Raw genomic sequence first — 19068 nt, forward strand, 5'->3', positions numbered from 1 at the left:
TAGTTCATTTCAAACTTTTATGCTTTTAATTAATGCTAGGCTATAACTGAATCATCCACATTTCATTCTTTAGGAATGTTGTTTTGCATTCTGCAAAAGAAAATGTTAATTCAAACTTTAAAACATCTGGGGTCGGTTGCATAAACTTAGCCCCTTATGTTAAGACTTTGGTTGTTTCTCAAATGGAAAGCTGCATCCTACTGAGACTGTCCTTCCTAGTTCAGTCATTCTGAGGCTTGTAGGCTAGTGTCGTCTTTAGCATTAAACACTAGAATGAGATGGTCTAGTAAGTGGGCATGACTACGTCACATATGTCCCCACCCGGTCACGACACGAAAATGCTATTAAAGCTTAATTTTGGAAAAATACTTTGTATAACAAATCTTTATATTAACTGTCTTTTTATTAATGCACGAATGACAGCCGTCTGCGGTCTCCCAGTGGCTTACATTATTGTCAGTTTAGTGTTAGTGATTAATTTACAGCAAAACAAAAGATAACATCTATGCTTTCATGTCCGAAAACATTATTTTTGTCTTACTTTTAATAATAAAGACAAGCTCAGTACCGACTCATTTTCCCTCTGTTTATTTTCATGAATTAGAATGTGTGCAAAGGATTGTGGGTGATTTAAGGCCGCGAAGGATACATCCGATGCATCCTTCAAAACAGACCGAATGAAGGACGCGAAGCGAAGGCTGCCTTTCCAAGGATCCTTCAAATTGAGATTCAGCGATTTTCAGCGACGTTTGATAATGTGGCAGCCGAGATATGCAGCCTTCCGTTTAAGAAACACCCTGTGGACCAACTAGCAGTTAACCAAGGGGTAATCAGTCTCACTTTTGCTATTCAAATTAGACCGATCTACCTTTTTATGTAACTGACTTTAAAAAGTTAGGATGACTTTTTTTTAGCCTATTTAGATGACTAACTTTTAAGACTAGTCAAAGCAGTTTATGCAACTGGTCTGCATGTAGCATAATTGATGGCAATAATACATCTATTTTGAGATACAAAAAAAAAGAAAGAAAAAAAAGATAAACTAAAATACTAAACAAGATAAATGCTAAAATTATCATCTTGCTTCTTGGAATTAAAGTAAGGCGCTGTGACAACGTAATACAATGATGGTTTGTGATGGAGCGTATCCGGCTGGCAAAATCTAAAACCTGGCATGGATCACCAATTCACAAAAGTACCAGAACAAAGCAAGAGTGTATGTTGATGGGTTTATGAGCCAATATGTCTGGGTTTTAACCGCATTGTGCACAGATTAAAATCCAAATGTTATTCTCCAGGCTGGTCTATTTAGGATTTATTAGGCTATTAATCTAACTATGGCGTTTTCATGATGAATAAAACAATAAAAAGCGGGTAGGCTATGATGATGATCGTCATCATCATCATATAGGCGAATACAAATTAGCCTATATAAATTTAAACGTACACATACCTGCAAATTATTTGCTATACATGTCTGTAATTTTTTTAAGCTATTTGTACAGTAGGCTATATTCATTGATGACAGTTTTTTTTTTTTTTTTTTTTTACTTATACAATCTCTCAAATGTTACTTCACACCTTATACAACATATTACATTTCAGATGTTAAGAAAGTAACATCATTTAAAACAATCTCATTCATGATTCAACATGGACTTCCGATCTCTTGGATTTCTCGTAACAGTCGTAAAAGTCCACTGGCCATATTCCACGACGCATTTTGTCGGCGCCCCGGCATCACCGAACAGCACACGTACCTCCGCTGCAGCTACACGGCTCGCTGTCTGTCAGGTGCGGATCAGACCGACTCCAGTCTCAGACCGACCACCTCTCCGTACACTGTCTGAAACGTTTAAGGATTTACTTCACCGCTCTGTGTTTATGAATTGTTACTGATAAAGAGCCTAAGGTAAGGTTTTGTTATTTTGATATGCGGTTTGTGGATTGTTCACAAGATTATTTTCTTGTTGCAAATGGCATTAATTGCATTGACTGAAACACGCCGCGTGTTTTCTGCTGGTCTCCGTGTATTTATCACGCCAGTGAGGTGCCTCTTTACAGACGCTGGAAATTGTGTCTTTTTTGTTGCAACGTTGATGTTTCAAATAGCTATACACTTAATTTTTACCGCCTCTGATGTGCTACAGTCTCTTTTAGTGTAGCCTAACAAAGACCGGTGGCACAGGTAGCTTCATGTATCAACACACAGCACGCGCTAAGAATCAAATTCAGAAACATAAGTCTGTTTTGATCAAGCTAATTTATTTATTGATTTCTTTCTTTCTTTCTATTTTGGCTTAACTTTTATTATGATAACCATGCCTTAGAGCTTCAGTTTGAAGTATATAAGGTTTGAGATATTCATTTATTTATTTTTTTATTTTATTTTTTTACATAGGCTAACAAGGACGAAACAAATAATTCTGAAGGGAAAGTTTGTACAAAAAATGAAATATCTCTCATCGTTTACTCACAACCATGTAGTTTCAAATCTTTATGACTTACTTTCTTCCGTATAACATAAAATATGATATTTTGAGAAATGAATCAGTGTTTTTGTCCATACAATGGAAGTCAGTGGTAGCCAAAACTGTTTGGTTACCAACATTCTCTATACCATCTTCTGCTGAAGAAAAAAAAATCATTCAGGTTTTTGAGGGAGAATAAATGACAATTTCATTTTTGGTTGAATTATCTTTTTACATTTCTGCCTTTTTTTTTCTCTTGGTTTGACTGTCTCTTAAGGTGACGATACACAGGGCAACTTTTTGAGTAATGTTGCTGGGCAAACTTGATGAGCGATTGTTGCTTGGGCACTTTCCCATTGAAAATGGGCAATACATTTCAATCTGGATAATTTAGATCGGTCATGGGCCCTGTGTCTCATCTGGTTGCCCGTTGACGGCAACATTCCCAGCAGCATTGCTTAAAAAGTTGCCCTGTGTATCATCACCTTTATCGGTGATATTTGAAGCATCTGAGGATTCTTCTATTGACCAGTTTAATATTGTTAAACTGAAGATGCCAGGGAGAAAGGAGTAGATAAAAAAATTGAAGAAAACAAAAACAACAACCACCAGTCTCCTAACCATAAACAACATGCTCTGCTTTCACTATTCTAAATAAATCATGTAATAATAAATCAACGAATCATTGTTTTTAAATCTGGCAGATTCATGTGTGAGGAAGGGAGCTTAAATCTCCTCATCATGTCAGTTTGGATCAATAGGTTGTTTATTGAACCACAAAGAAGTCTATACTTGTCAACATCTTACTGTCTGACATAAATGTAATTTAGTTTTGATGTCATGCTTAGGGGAGGACAGAAAGCTGTATCCTGAAAGATATATCCTGAAAGTTTGAGAGAGAGAGAGAGAGAGAGAGAGAGAGACAAACTGCGGAGGTGGGTGCATATGAGATTTATTAGATCTGAGTCAGTCCAGTGTCAAGTGCCCTGGAACAGTGTGATTATATATTTCACCAGCTTTTCTATTAAGCTTGAAGTAGCGTCTGGTTTTCTTTTATTTAAAATGTACCTAGATTTACAGACATATTTAAAATAATACATTTTCCATTCAAAATAGCAATGTGGTCATGAAATTTCAACGTGATCTCACAAGAATACGTACGTAAAGTTTGGTTCTACCACACGTAGCCTACATTTACTTACGTTTTCATACACACTGAAATGTACAATATTGATGTATTGATAGCACTAAAATGTACAATACGTATTGACAGCTCTAATACGTAAATGATTTACGTATGAACTTTACCGACGTACGGTACATATTCCTATTTATGAATATTAAAATCATGGAATTAATGTTTCGATTCTTTTGTATTCAATTGTCATATCAATGACATGATTTCAATTGCATTTATTAAATGCAGTTTACTCATCTACTTAATATGAAATAACTTTTCACTCTGTTCGTGACTTCTGCTGCAAACTCGTTTTTGAGGATTATTACATGATGTTAAACAAGACTACACTTTAAAACCTTTAAATGAATAACATATCTGTAATCATTTAACAATTTTGTAGTATTTAGTTTGTTTGCCGTGAGACACAAAAGGCGTTTTCTCCTATACAGCGACTGACAGTAGAACCTTAAAATACACCAAAACACATTCATAAAAGACATACATTTTATTCGCTCGCTGTAATCCAGATCAGATTCTGCTCTGTAGGCTACAAAACTATTATATACTGCCATGAGAGGACTTGCGACTGCAACACATTTGAACGATTTTTGGTACCACTTTTGACATTCTCACAATAAATAAATGATTGTGATTACACTTGTCTCTGTTATGTTTTTCTTCATCATAGTTTTAAGAAATGATTATGGGTATGGGTCTGTTTAATTCTATATTGTTACTAAAATTGTTGTTTTCCTACACATCTCTGTCCAATACGTTTTATTCTTTTTATGTTCTGTATAAAATGGGTATGATTTGGTTTGGGAGTAGGCTTGAGGGATCTTACATGTATCTATAAAATGGTAAAAGGGAAATTATACAGATATCTTTATGATATAAAGATTTGTAAATATATAACGTTTTATAGCTGTAAAAACGTAATAATGCTACGTTTAAATGTTGCCGATACGTCCATATTGTACGTTTCAGAATCAATCCAAACACATTTTGTGTCTTTGAAAGCTACGTGTTAATACCTACGGATTAACAATGAGACCAGGCTGAAATTTTGCAGTTTACGTGATTATAGATTCCCACCTGGGTGTCTCTGTCACATAGTGATGCTCAGTTCGCCATCCCCGTAGGAAGAGTTGCGTTTGCCGAGCTGTATCACTGCCCAGTCTAGCATCAGTGGGCATGCATGATTATGGCTTTGTTTGGTAATAGTAATGAAATAATCTAATTAGGAAGTGTTCCGTTAAGCTCAATTAAAGGCAATGATCACTTTAAAATAATACGCTTGAAGGGCACCTTGAATCTCTGCCTCACTGTTAAGGCCGTGTTCATTTTAGTAGCCATCAAGTGGTGCAAACAAAATCCATTCTGTGCAGTAAAGTCAAAGACAGTGGTACAGAATGATGTGCGAGATGGAGCAGGACAAGAAGGCCAGCGTGTGAGGAGATGATCATTGTAACTGAATTTGACTTGATTTGATCAGCCGTTTTACGCGAGCCAGTTGAGCTGACACACTTTTGTGCGCTGTTATTTCACATGGTTTAGAAACCCCACTTGTTCTCCCTTCGCAGAATTCGATATCCACTGCTATTCTAAATGCCCTGTGATCTCTGATTGTTATAAATTGTTAATGTTTTAATCTTGTAATGCAGTTCACTTAGGCTTGAAATATTGACTTTTTTATTATTTGAGTGGCTCTATAATGTGCATGTTTAAAAGAAACAATATTTTAAATGATCCCCTGTTAATAGACTTTAATCAAGAGCTACTTTTTTGATGGGGATAAAAATGTATCCCTACCAGCTTGAGAAGATTTATGATCGGATTAATGTCAAATTATTGTAAAATATAAGCTTGTATTTCTTCAAAGGACTGTTCCTCATGATTCAACCGAGGACAGTTTGAGTCCTCTTCACTTCCATTTAGCACACTGCCTTAAAGGGGTGGTTCAGGATTTTCGACATCGGATCTCATTTTCAAGTGAGCCTGGTTGTTATTCATCAGTGGAGACAGTTTTCAAAAAAAATTCATCCAGTCCTTACTTTTGGATAGTTCACCTATGCTAGGCTAGCGCGAGTCAACGGTGCACGTTAGCCTGCCATTAAAAACAGTGTTACCCACTCCACAGTACACCAAAAGCAAATAAATTATAACGCCAGACTATCGATGTAAATGTCTATTGAGAGAATAATGTTAGAAATCAAAGTACTCTTGTATCTCAATTATCTGCAGCAGGTAATACACTTGCGTGATTGTTATGTGGACCGGCTCTCTCGGTTTCCTAGGTAACCAAATATAACTCCGCCGCTGCTGTAGACTGCTTATAAATACAGGGAACAAATTATAACTAATGCAATGTGATGAAAGGGTAGTTTGATTTCTAACATTATTCTCTCAACAGACATTTACATCGATAGTCTGGCGTTATAACTGATTTGCTTTTGGTGTACTGTGGAGTGGGTAAAACTGTTCTTAATGGCAGGCTAACGTGCACCGTTGACTCGCGCTAGCCTAGCATAGGCGAACTATCCAAAAGTAAGGACTGGATGAATTTTTTTGAAAACTGTCTCCACTGATGAATAACAACCAGGCTCACTTGAAAATGAGGTCCGATGTCGAAAATCCTGAACCATCCCTTTAAATAATGCTAATAACACTGGATGTTGTGGAGGAAGGGTGTAAGTATAGGGTGCAGAATTAGCTGCAAGACTGTGGGAGTTTGCATCTTAATGAGGATAGCTGTGTGATTTTCCGAGGTTTGCGGCCCTCTGCACTCTGAAACAGGTGGTATTTATGCTGCGGAGGTGGAAGGATGATTCACTGAAAAATGTTGTGCCTTGTATAGCACTGCTGTTACGTCACTCAAAAAAATGACGTGAATCACTAAAACTCAGTAGACGCACACTGTAAAATGGGGATATGGAAATAGGATGCACTCATATTAAGTTATGGTTGTCTACTAAAATATGGATGATGATTCAATTTTGTTCTACTTTGTCTAAATGAAATCAATCATTTTAAATGCATTTATGTACAGTATGAAAAACCCATATTTATTTTGAGATTTGCTTTTAACAGTAGTAATAAATTGTAGTGTTAGTGCAAATTAGATCATTAAAGTGTAAACATATGGAAAATAGAAAATGAAATATTTGGTTTCAGCTAATATGCAGTACCGTTCAAAAGTTTGATTGGTAAGATATTTTTTTTTATGGTTTATGAAAGATGTCTCTTAATTATTTGATCAAAAATGCAGTAAAACATTAAAATTGTAAAATATTTGTACAATTTTAATTAGTTTCTTTTCTTTTTCAATATATTGTATAATGTAATTTATTCATGTGATGGCAAAGCTGCATTTTCAGCATTATTCCTCCAGTCTTCAGTGTCACATTATCCTTTAGAAATCATTCTAATATGATGATTTGGCGATCAAGAAATAATTTTTTTATTATTATCAATGTTGAAAACGGTTGTGCTGCTTAATATTTTTGTGGAAACTGTGATGCATTTGTTAAAGGATTCTTTGATGAATACAACGATGTGAAAGGCTTTACAGTCACTTTTGATCAATTGCATGCATTCATGCATCCAAATTAATTTATTTAAAAATAATCATGCTTATTTTTTGAACTATAGTGTATCCAATATTGTTGATACTGATCAATATAAATATCTAATATTGGCCAATATTATATACCTATTGTACTGATATATTGTGTACCCCTAATGTGCAGTTTTTACCCAAGGAGTTAAGCTATTTCTTAATTTTGTGCCACAACAGTTGAAAAATAGTAGGTTCATATACAGTATACTTCAGTAAACCGAAAATGACTTGATAAAATTGATGCTGTTGACATAATAGAGTATTTGTCCCAAATCCCCAACAATGAGTTTCACCAACTCCTCTGCACATTCTCACAGTCTAGCACATAAGCCTCCTCTCATTTTCTCAGTGCTGTATTGTTGAACACATACATACACTTGCCATAGGTCTGCCCCCCTGAGTACTGTACTTTCTCTGGGCCTCCAGTCCCAATTCACTAGTAGGTTAATGTAGGGCAGTTGTACCATAGCAGGAGACAAAACAACAAACACTCAGTGTTGTGGATGGGGAAATGAATGGAAAGGTGCTAGCTTGTTTTACTCTGATAGCTTTGCAGCTGTCTTTCACACTCCCCTCAGGCTGGATATTGACTTGGATAATGTGCCCCTTTAAGTGCCCCTAATATGCATTTTCAGATATGACCTTTCATACAGTGTAATAATGTAGCTGTTTGTGAATGTATAAGGTCTGCAAAGTTTTAAAGATTAAAGTGCATGATAAATAAAGTTGTCTCCCAAAAGAAAGAATAGATGCTGAACTGCCGAAACGAGTCGTCAGTGATTCCAGTCCCACTTCATACCATTCATACATAACAATGTAACAAATTTGCATAATGCCCATTGCCCACCTACAGTGAGGAAAATAAGTATTTGAACACCCTGCTATTTTGCAAGTTCTCCCACTTGGAAATCATGGAGGGGTCTGAAATTGTCATCGTAGGTGCATGTCCACTGTGAGAGACATAATCTAAAAAAAAAAAAATCCAGAAATCACAATATATGATTTTTTAACTATTTATTTGTATGATACAGCTGCAAATAAGTATTTGAACACCTGTCTATCAGCTAGAATTCTGACCCTCAAAGACCTGTTAGTCTGCCTTTAAAATGTCCACCTCCACTCCATTTATTATCCTAAATTAGATGCACCTGTTTGAGGTCGTTAGCTGCATAAAGACACCTGTCCACCCCATACAATCAGTAAGAATCCAACTACTAACATGGCCAAGACCAAAGAGCTGTCCAAAGACACTAGAGAAAAAATTGTACACCTCCACAAGGCTGGAAAGGGCTACGGGAAAATTGCCAAGCAGCTTGGTGAAAAAAGGTCCACTATTGGAGCAATCATTAGAAAATGGAAGAAGCTAAACATGACTGTCAATCTCCCTCGGACTGGGGCTCCATGCAAGATCTCACCTCGTGGGGTCTCAATGATCCTAAGAAAGGTGAGAAATCAGCCCAGAACTACACGGGAGGAGCTGGTCAATGACCTGAAAAGAGCTGGGACCACCATTTCCAAGGTTACTGTTGGTAATACACTAAGACGTCATGGTTTGAAATCATGCATGCCACGGAAGGTTCCCCTGCTTAAACCAGCACATGTCAAGGCCCGTCTTAAGTTTGCCAATGACCATTTGGATGATCCAGAGGAGTCATGGGAGAAAGTCATGTGGTCAGATGAGACCAAAATAGAATGGTCATAATTCCACTAAACGTGTTTGGAGGAAGAAGAATGATAAGTACCATCCCAAGAACACCATCCCTACTGTGAAGCATGGGGGTGGTAGCATCATGCTTTGGGGGTGTTTTTCTGCACATGGGACAGGGCGACTGCACTGTATTAAGGAGAGGATGACCGGGGCCATGTATTGCGGGATTTTGGGGAACAACCTCCTTCCCTCTGTTAGAGCATTGAAGATGGGTCGAGGCTGGGTCTTCCAACATGACAATGACCTGAAGCACACAGCCAGGATAACCAAGGAGTGGCTCTGTAAGAAGCATATCAAGGTTCTGGCGTGGCCTAGCCAGTCTCCAGACCTAAACCCAATAGAGAATCTTTGGAGGGAGCTCAAACTCCGTGTTTCTCAGCGACAGCCCAGAAACCTGACTGATCTAGAGAAGATCTGTGTGGAGGAGTGGGCCAAAATCCCTCCTGCAGTGTGTGCAAACCTGGTGAAAAACTACAGGAAATGTTTGACCTCTGTAATTGCAAACAAAGGCTACTGTACCAAATATTAACATTGATTTTCTCAGGTGTTCAAATACTTATTTGCAGCTATATCATACAAATAAATAGTTTAAAAATCATACATTGTGATTTCTGTATTTTTATTTTTTAGATTATGTCTCTCACAGTGGACATGCACCTACGATGACAATTTCAGACCCCTCCATGATTTCTAAGTGGGAGAACTTGCAAAATAGCAGGGTGTTCAAATACTTATTTTCCTCACTGTATATTCTTCATTGGCTGCACGCGAACAACGTCTACTTTGACCCACCCTCAAAAACTGTAGTTGGTTTGTGTTGTACACATGTCGAGTAGATGCTGTTTTCTGCGCTGCAAAAGCAAATTCTCTTTGTAAACACTTCCATAGATGTGTAGAATCAGTGGTTAAAATTACCACAGCGATACAACAGCAGTATAACCTTTTGACGATTGCTTCTCAAATCTCTGTGAGGTCTAAATGGGAATTACAAAACGCTTATCCATTAGAGATGGGATAGTACCCACTTTATTTGGACCAAATTGCTCCTCAGAATCACAGCCGTAAGTATGATTAATTATTGATGGATATATTTTCTCCCGGGTGTTTGAAATTCATAGTTTTGTGTGTTATATTGTGTAGGTCTCCGACTAACCGGCTAACTCACGTTATTATACTGTCGTACTGAAATAGTTTTGTTAATCAGCTGTGGGCCACTATTACCTAAAATTGTGTGCATTAATGCCGATTGTCTGTTGTTCTTACTACTTTGAGTAGGATTTATTTTACACACTTTAATGTTACATCAGTTATTCACGTTAGTGCTCGGCTAACATATGCACCGTTTTTGATACTGTTAATGATACAGTTCTCACGTGTGCACCACAGTCCGCAATAAATTAGAAAAATACACATCAGTTTGTTGATGGACATACACTTTTTACTGCTTATGTAGAGGAATTACTGTTACAACATCTCATAATGACAAACTGAGTAAAAACTTATCCCTGAGAAACGTCCTGCTCAAGTCCTCCTTGTGATGGTCGTTCGGGTGGAATAACTAGTTCTTCCAAGGTTTCATTATTGGACTCGCGCTTGAATTGATATGGTAAATTCGATGCCATCATTACTGTCTTTACAGTGTGTACAATCGCTGAGGATTTATGAAGCTTCTGGAGCGGATATGGTGATGGACATTTCATTTCCAACACGCATTGGTTTCCTAGTTAAAAATTGGACATGAACGCCCTCTCAAGTCGTATTTACCACTGGGAAGTTCGGAGATTAATTTGAATACCCAAGTTCCCAAGAGATGGGCGGGCCAACAACTTTAAACATGGTGGTGGGGAAAATGATTGCTGACGTGACTGGTATACTTTTTTTCACAATCGCTACATCACTGTGTCTTGTTGGTAAAGTAGTACATTTACATGTATGAATACTCATTTGAAGCATATTGTATGTGTTATACACAGCGAAAATAGCCTGTATTGGACTGAAATTCCAGAGTCATCAGCAAGCTGACTATAGATAGCTTGGTGAATGTTAGTATGGTTGTCAGTGAATGGGAAGCGAAATATCGTTTTGGCTTTATAAGATTTTCCCCAATTTATAGGCAAGAATAAACCTGGTGTCCTGCATGGTTCCTTCTTTCCGACATCAAAGCCCTTGAATGCGATTAGCTCGTAATTATGACTTCAGAAGTGGGAAGTAGGAAATTTCTGATAGCACGTGAGGGCAGCATGAATCTTCAGACGTTTTAGAGTCTTTGAAAAACACATTGCATGATGTGCAATGTTATGTGCGATGTATATTATGTGAAAATGATGTGTTTTTGTGTTTTGACTTTGATGTATGTAAACTTCTTGTAGGAGATCAAAAAAATTATATTTAGGAACCTTTAAAATAGTATAATGGGCCACATTAAAAGGGTCGATACAAAAATAATATATACTGTATATACATATATTGGCTGTTTATTTGCACTTATAAAGCACATAATAACAATGCCTTATTCTGCATGACCATATTTTAGAATCTAGATCCCTTAACCCTACCTCATACATAAACATAACCACTAAACTACCTTATTTATTTACTATCAATAAGCATTTAAGTATATAGAACACTTGATCTATTTATGTATATACCTGCATTGGAAATGACCATGTACAAAATCAAAAGGTGATTCACTTTATTTTGATCGCTACCGTTAGACATAAGTGTTTATATCCGAACTATAGACTGTTTGTGAAGCAGTTTCACAGGACAACTGCTCTCTCTGGGCCAGTGGCAGCGTGAACGCAGATTTGAATGTTCCGCTGTGATCGTACTTGTCAAAGGTTTAATAGACATAGCCAAGTTCATTTGAGATCACAATCTTTTAATGATTAATCGTGCAGCTCTAATACACACCAATCTTTCTGTTAATTTTGTGTATTATTTAAGCTGTAAAGCTGTTAAATTATCTCTCTTTTTTTTCAGTAGTTTTAGGGTTTATTGGCCCTATGTTCTTCCATTGTAAATTGCTCATTGTAATCCAGCTTTTTTAAATAGGATAAATGGAAATTAATCTTTGTGAGAAACCAACATTATGCCACAAATGCTGTAGATATAGCTTAACTTGTACTGAACCCAGAATATTCCTTTAGCTAAACTATTATCAGACAAGAAAATCCATCACAGTCATTTGTGACAGGTCAGCCACAATTCAACAGCCGTTTCTGCAACTGGTTCCCTGCCTTTTCTGCAACTGGTTTTCTGCCTGTTGCAGGTTTCCTCCATCACTGCAGACTAGACTGGCATTTGGCCTGCCAGCATAATCATGATGGGGAAAGACACAAGGGCAAGGGCAGGTTAGCATCAACCAAATAGTCTAAGCCTATTACTGTGGTGTTTCAGTAGACAATACAATCCAGAGAATTGTCTATTCTGTGGACTGGAGTGAACTCCTCCTGTTTAATGGATTTGTTACTTTTCAGATCAAGATGCACTGCTAGAAACTGCTAGCATCACCCCCTGTGGAGTTATTCCTGTCAGCGGCGCACATCAAATAACATGGTTCAACTGGAAACATTCTGCTTTACTTTTTAATGTAGAAGTAGGGCTGCACGATATATAATTTTAGCATCGATATCGCGATGTGCGCATCCACAATATTCACATTGCAGGATGTGCAATGTCAAGTATAAGGATAGTAGTTGATCCGTACAGACCAGGATTAATTGCAAAGTTTAACCATCATAGAGTGAAAGTTTACCATTTGCACGCATTTTAGATCCTGCCAGTTTAAACATTCAAGCACTTTTAAACCATTTGAGTACACAAAGATGCGAAATAGAACTTAATTCGGACCTCGCGTGCTGTTATGTGGACAGAGCAGCACAGACAGCATGCGATCACCAAATTCCGTTCTCTTTTCTATGTGTGCGGACACAAAAGCAAAAAACTATGTCAAAATGCCTGTCTCGGTTAGTATCCTCGTAAACACATGTCAGGCCACTCAACCGGAGGTAGCGTTAATCTTTCACTGTCCATCCATTGAGTGAGCGTGTTCGGGTCGGCCAATCTGGTTCCGTCCGTTAAAATGAACTTTTGCAAATAACAATCACGGTCTTGGGCAGTGAGTGACCTTACAGATTAAGATAAAATTGGATTTTCTCCAGTCCTTGTTAAAAAAACAAGCTAATAAAACTTTCTAACTAACGTTAGTGTAGCGGCCAGAGGAATCGTTCTGCCTCCACCTAAGCTCCACCCACAAAAAAAATGTCACCATGTTTACTAACTGAAAAGGGGTCTATTGAAATAAAGGTTGACTTGACTTGAATTTGTTTACTATTTTCACCCCTCTACAAGATCACCCCAATCAATCTAGAATGATACATTTTCTCCAAATAGAGCTATTCAAGTCATCTGGTGAATTTTTTTTATTTTTAGCGCAATTTTCCACCGGACAAAATTGCGCTTGTTAACTCATGATTTCTGTTCTGTCTGTGCGCACCAATCTTGCACTTCTATCTACTCCTCAACCAGACCACCTAGAGACTTCGGGTTTTCGGCATTATGTTAAGGAAGGTCTAATCTCGGGAACGCACAAAAAAAATCCAGGAAAAGATTTACTATCTCTTAGTGTTGTGATCCCATGAGGTGAGAAAATTGCGCTAAAACACTCACCGAGTTTTTATTACTTGTTTTATCGCAATAGCCTATATCACAGAAAAACTAAATATCGAAATGTCAGTTTTTTTCCTCAATTTCATGCAGCCCTATATATGTAGGAGAGAATAATGTTCTCTACGTGGGCAAAAACTGGACCATAAAGACCTTATGTGTGTATTACGGTATTCATCTATATGCACTTTGAATGAGAGCATATGTAAATGTATTCAGATGACTCAGACAAGCCTTATACTTGCATTATATATTTTTATCCCATCTATTCACAGAGATCTAAACGTAGACACCTGTCAGCCTCTAAGAATGTAGTGTTACTGTTTCCAGTGCTCAGCTCTTGTTCCCGACATGCAGTTGCTAATACACTCTAAAAACTGCTGGGTTAAAAAATAACCCAACCTTAACCACACCGCTGGGTCACTATTGGACAGAACACGCGCTGGGTTGGTTTGACCCAAGTGCTGGGTTTTACCATTTAACCCATATTTCTGGGTCATTCATTTGACTCAACCAGTGGGTGAAATTAACCCTCTTGCTGGGTTAAGTCTTACTCATGTGCTGGGTTATCTCTTGTCTCATTGCCTTAATAAAATTAGTAACAAATATTTGTTATATTACGAATGTAAAAAAATTATTATCTCTGTAATACAATAAACCAGAGAGGCCACAGTACAGGTATATGTGATTTCAATCTCATTTAATTTTTTAAAATTTTTATACATTTCTTTAATACTTTTCGTTATTGAATACAAATGTTAATCAATGTCAAAGGTCTGACATGTCCCCCTCATTTAATCCCTGAGGCACAGAATGTGCAGCAATTCACCAGTCATCTCATTTTGTAAATATTCAACCATGTTGGTCCTCACAAGTCAAGTAGAGTCATCTTTAATTATATAGCACTTTTTACAATACAGATTATATCAAAGCAGCTTCACAGTAATACTGTAACATGAAAATAATACAACAAAGTTTGTTTCTAGATGAAAAATTGCGTCATTGTCCACCTTAAGGCAAATCAATAATATTGTTGAATATTAAATGTCCCCAACTAAGCAAGCCAAAAGCCAAGGCAACAGTGGCAAGGAACCAAAACTCCATCAGGAGACAGAATGGAGAAAAAAACCTTGAGAGAAACCAGGCTCAGTCGTTCAGTTCTCTTCTGGCCATCGAGCGAACAGTGTATGATTATGATTCAGGCAGCATTACAGGTCAGAGGTCAGATTGAATAAGAAAATTCAGAATATTTATCCAGTTCCATCTGGTTGGAAGTCGGAGTCATCACACCGGTATGGAGACGAGTTTGTTGAGGATCAGTCGTGTCGATGAGGCCTTCACAGGGCTGATGAGGCTGGCCCTTCAGGGATGCGTCATGGATGGGTCCAGGCGCAGGTCCACCTTCTGATCTGGATATGGCCTGGATCCGGCTGACTTCAGTAAACTTTAGAATGAACAGAAAGACAAAAATTAGCATAGATGCCATTCTTCTTATTAAATAATGAGTACATCAGGTGTTATAGGAAAGTGTCCCCGGTTCCGGCTGACCTATGCAGCCTAATAATCATTTAACTGATTTGAATAATAGAAATGTATAATGTTCTATATGAATGCCAGGTAAAAGATATGCGTTTTAGTTTAGATTTAAACTGACAGAGTGTGTCTGCTTCCCGGACAATCACTTAGAGTGTTGCAATAAAACTGACATGCAAGTTAAGTTTTTTTTGTGGAAGTATCAATTTATTATTGAATATGCAATTAAAATATTGCAAACATTAAATGACCAAATGTGAAAAACAAACAAAATGTGTATTCAGTATTTGCAAACTGAATTATAGTAATAGTAATAAAAGAGTAATTTGGACAAATATTATCAACATTAAGGCATTCAAATAAAACATTACTTTATTAAAAGTAAAATATTACTGTAATGTTGATAGTGTCTAACGTTAAAACTCACAAACCCACAAAGCTGCACAAGTTACACACAATAAAATACTTCGGGTAGGCTATCATGTAAGTTTGCATTTTTTAAGTTTTAAATATTGACGATCATTCGTTCAACTAAACGGGTATAATTTTCTTCTCAAAACTGACGCCTGTCCATTTATTTCTCCTTTCCTCAGTCGCTGTAACGTTATATAAAGATTGCAAGTCATATCCTACATAATAAAAACTAGGCTATATCAAGCTCTTGAAAGCCTTTTTTGGCAGAACGATGCAGAAACGATGGACATTACAGAAAACACACGCAGACTGTGCTGGAACTTACCTCAGTCACTTCTTCTGACGAGTATTTCTAAAACTACGCCAGCAGACTTTTCACTCACAACTCACTAGCTAGCCTACATTAGAGACTCATTTCCCGCTGATTTTACGTGCGAGCCCTGTGAGGAAAGTGCGCGTATGGATTTCATACAAAACGCTTATCTCACTTTTAAATACGCAACGTTCACAATGAATAGGCCTACGATAATTACATGATGAATTTAGAATTTAAACTGCATATTTCAAAAAGGCTGCTGATATAGCTGGTTTAATTTCAACTAAGGATTTAACGTGGCATTTTGTCAAAAAATTCTAACTGGCTAGCTGTGGCTATTTAATGTTTCACAGAAATAAATAGTTACCACTCACACTTCCATATCAACGACTGTATGTTGAACAGTGAAATTAGCTTGCTGCTACCACCACAACTTATTAAAAATATAGGTAAACATTCATATTAACTTACCATAAAACACTGCCTGCTCCGAGTGGCGTGCTCCTCGAGTCAGAAGTGAAGAATCCAGAAAGTTCCACAAAGAATGAAAAAAGTAACCAGTTGCTGGGTCAAAATAACCCAACCAGCGGTTTATTTGTGAATGACCCCCTTACAACTCATTTGACCCAGCATGATCAACCCAATAATGTGTTTACAGTACCCCAAACAGCCCAACTTTTTGACCCAGCACAATCAACCCAACAATTTGTTTACAGAAACAACCCAGCATTTTTTTGAGTGTAGTAGCATTTAGCAAAAGACCAATCATAGAGCTTTGTACACCTGTACTTTCTGCCTTTGAAATGTGGTCCAATCACTAGATGCTTGCTTGATAGTTGCAGTGAGGACTTACAGGTTGAATGAAACAATCTAAGCTAAATGTGTTATAACCACATAACTCATTGTAGAGTGGCACAGCAGTGTGTTGCCTAGAAACAGCTTATCATACAATGTTTCACTGACATGTTTCCAGAATAGGCCATATGTATTCATTGCTAATCTTTTTTTTTTTTTTTTTTTTAAACAGACATAGACTCATTATTTTGGTCTCAATTGCTAATGAAGGTGCTAGCACAGAACTATAGCTGCTTTAATGAGCTCTCCCAAGGAGGACTATGACAGAAGCTTGAAATACTCGGTGGTCTTAAAATCAATGAGCTATTTTAAGGTTGCATGGTAAGTCATGAATAATGTATGTAATAAGTCACGAAGAAAGGTATGAAGTGCAGAATTGGGACACTATAAGTTAAAGTTCGTCGTTTCTGCTTTACCAAATGACGAATATGCTTAAAATGTGAATATTGCTTGAGTAGTGACTGTATCAAAATGGTTTCCCTTCTATTGGTTGGACATGTCAAGTCAAGTCACCTTTAGTGCTTTATACAATACAGATTGATTTCATAATGTGATTTCCCCTTCGTTCATTCAACTAACACGTTCAAAAATGATCTCATTCACTGTCTGTTTAGGCTTGTTAAGTGCAAATCCAGAGAGCCTCTGTACAAATCACCATAATGAACACAGTCTAGTTATCATTAATAACTTATTTAAGCAATAAGCCCCACGAAGCCGTGTTTTATAGTGGATTTAGAACAGCTAAGGGGCGTTGTTAGGCACGACGTGGAGCAGAGTTTTTTTTTGTCTAAAACCCCCTTAGACAAAGAATCACAAACGGCAGTTGCGTAGTAATACTTATGTAATGCGGTCACAGGTGTATGTTTGTTGAGTAATTTACAACGGCTTTGAACGCAGCTCAACCAATCAGAATCAAGGACTGGAACTATCCATTTTATAATTAACATTTAATACACATGCACAATGTGTCAAACAAGAAGGGCATTCCCTTATGGAACAAAAGTGAATATAGCGGTTCTTGTGTTTGCTTGCATTCCTAATGCCTGTTAGTAGTACTGTAACTGTTATTGTCAAAAAATATAACATTTACAATTAATTGTTTAAAATAAGATATAACATTAATTTACAAAATAGTGGGTGAATTTTCATTTCATACTACCTTTTAGCTAGGATAAGTGAAAGTATTTTAACATTAAAATATGCATTTCTGCTTTAAGACATTGAACAGTTCCTTTTCTTCTGCATTATTGTCTGTTCTTCCTAATAAATTGTGTGGAAATTTTTGAATTTGGGAGAAACTTAAAAATCTATTATATCTCCCAACATAGTTTTAATAATCTCTACAACGCTCTACAAGTTATTTTATTAAAACCAATCATCCTTTTATGTGTTGATAATGAATCTAATTTGGATGCCTTATGCAGACATTGCTTTAGGTCATACATATTTTTTCTGGTGAAGCATTTTTTTTCAGCATTCCATTCTCCTGGACTGAGTAGAGTAGTAGAGTGTTATGCCACTCCACTTTGCCTTAGCTCTCAGCTAAGACCATTAAAATATCATAAAAGTGATACAAATGACTTGTGCACAATATTCCAAGCTTTAAGATAGCTTCAGAATTTCACCTTTGGTTAAAATAGTCTTGAATGCTGACATGGCACTAAATAAAACTAAATCTGAATCACATTTTGGTTGAAATGGAAGGCCTAGATTAGATTGATAATGACAGAATTTACTTTGGGGTGAACTATTCCTTTAAAAATCATACTTTTCAGATTTTTATGTATTTTTTTTTTTTTTTAAGAGGTATGGTATCGGCCTTTCTCAGTTGTGTCTCAGATGTTATTTTATTCCGTTCAGACCATTTGTTTCTTCAAGTTCATAGAATTTGCCAGGCTTTAATAAAAAGTCCTGTTGCAGTCTGTGACTTGTTCCTCAATGATAACCTTTTAAGCCTTTACATTTTCTTTTTTTTTTTTTTTTTTTTTCAGTTTTTTTGGTGACTGTTCAATGAACAATGTTCAACTCATGCTGCTAAATATAATGCAGAATACAGCTTAACCACAGCATACTGTTTTTGTTTCTTTTTTGTTTTCGTGGTCAGGATTAGGGCTGGGCAAATAATATCGATTTCTCGATTTTAATCGATTCTCATTTTTACGAAACGATATCGATACTTAAATCCCAAGAATCGATTAGTCATCCTGTTTTCAGTTGATGAATGAATGGAACATTGTTGCGCGCATCCAATCCAATAAATCGCAATCATCTTTGTGCTTTGTTATTATTGATATGAAACAAAGT

The 19068-nt window shown here is 36.8% G+C and overlaps 1 protein-coding gene across 4 annotated transcripts in view; it reads left to right on the plus strand.

Moving 5' to 3' along the window:
- Positions 1–1759: 1759 nt before the first annotated feature.
- The window catches only part of dlgap1a (discs, large homolog-associated protein 1a), a 127715-nt gene continuing 110406 nt past the window's right edge, over positions 1760–19068 (plus strand). For all 4 annotated transcript variants that reach the window (XR_013821842.1, XM_079877049.1, XM_079877051.1 and 1 more), the window contains exon 1: positions 1760–1912. The gene's annotated coding sequence lies outside the window, so the exon portion shown is untranslated. The remainder of the gene's footprint in view (positions 1913–19068) is intronic.

The sequence above is a fragment of the Squalius cephalus genome (assembly GCF_949319135.1).
Source record: "Squalius cephalus genome assembly, chromosome: 7".
Taxonomy (NCBI): Eukaryota; Metazoa; Chordata; class Actinopteri; order Cypriniformes; family Leuciscidae; genus Squalius; species Squalius cephalus.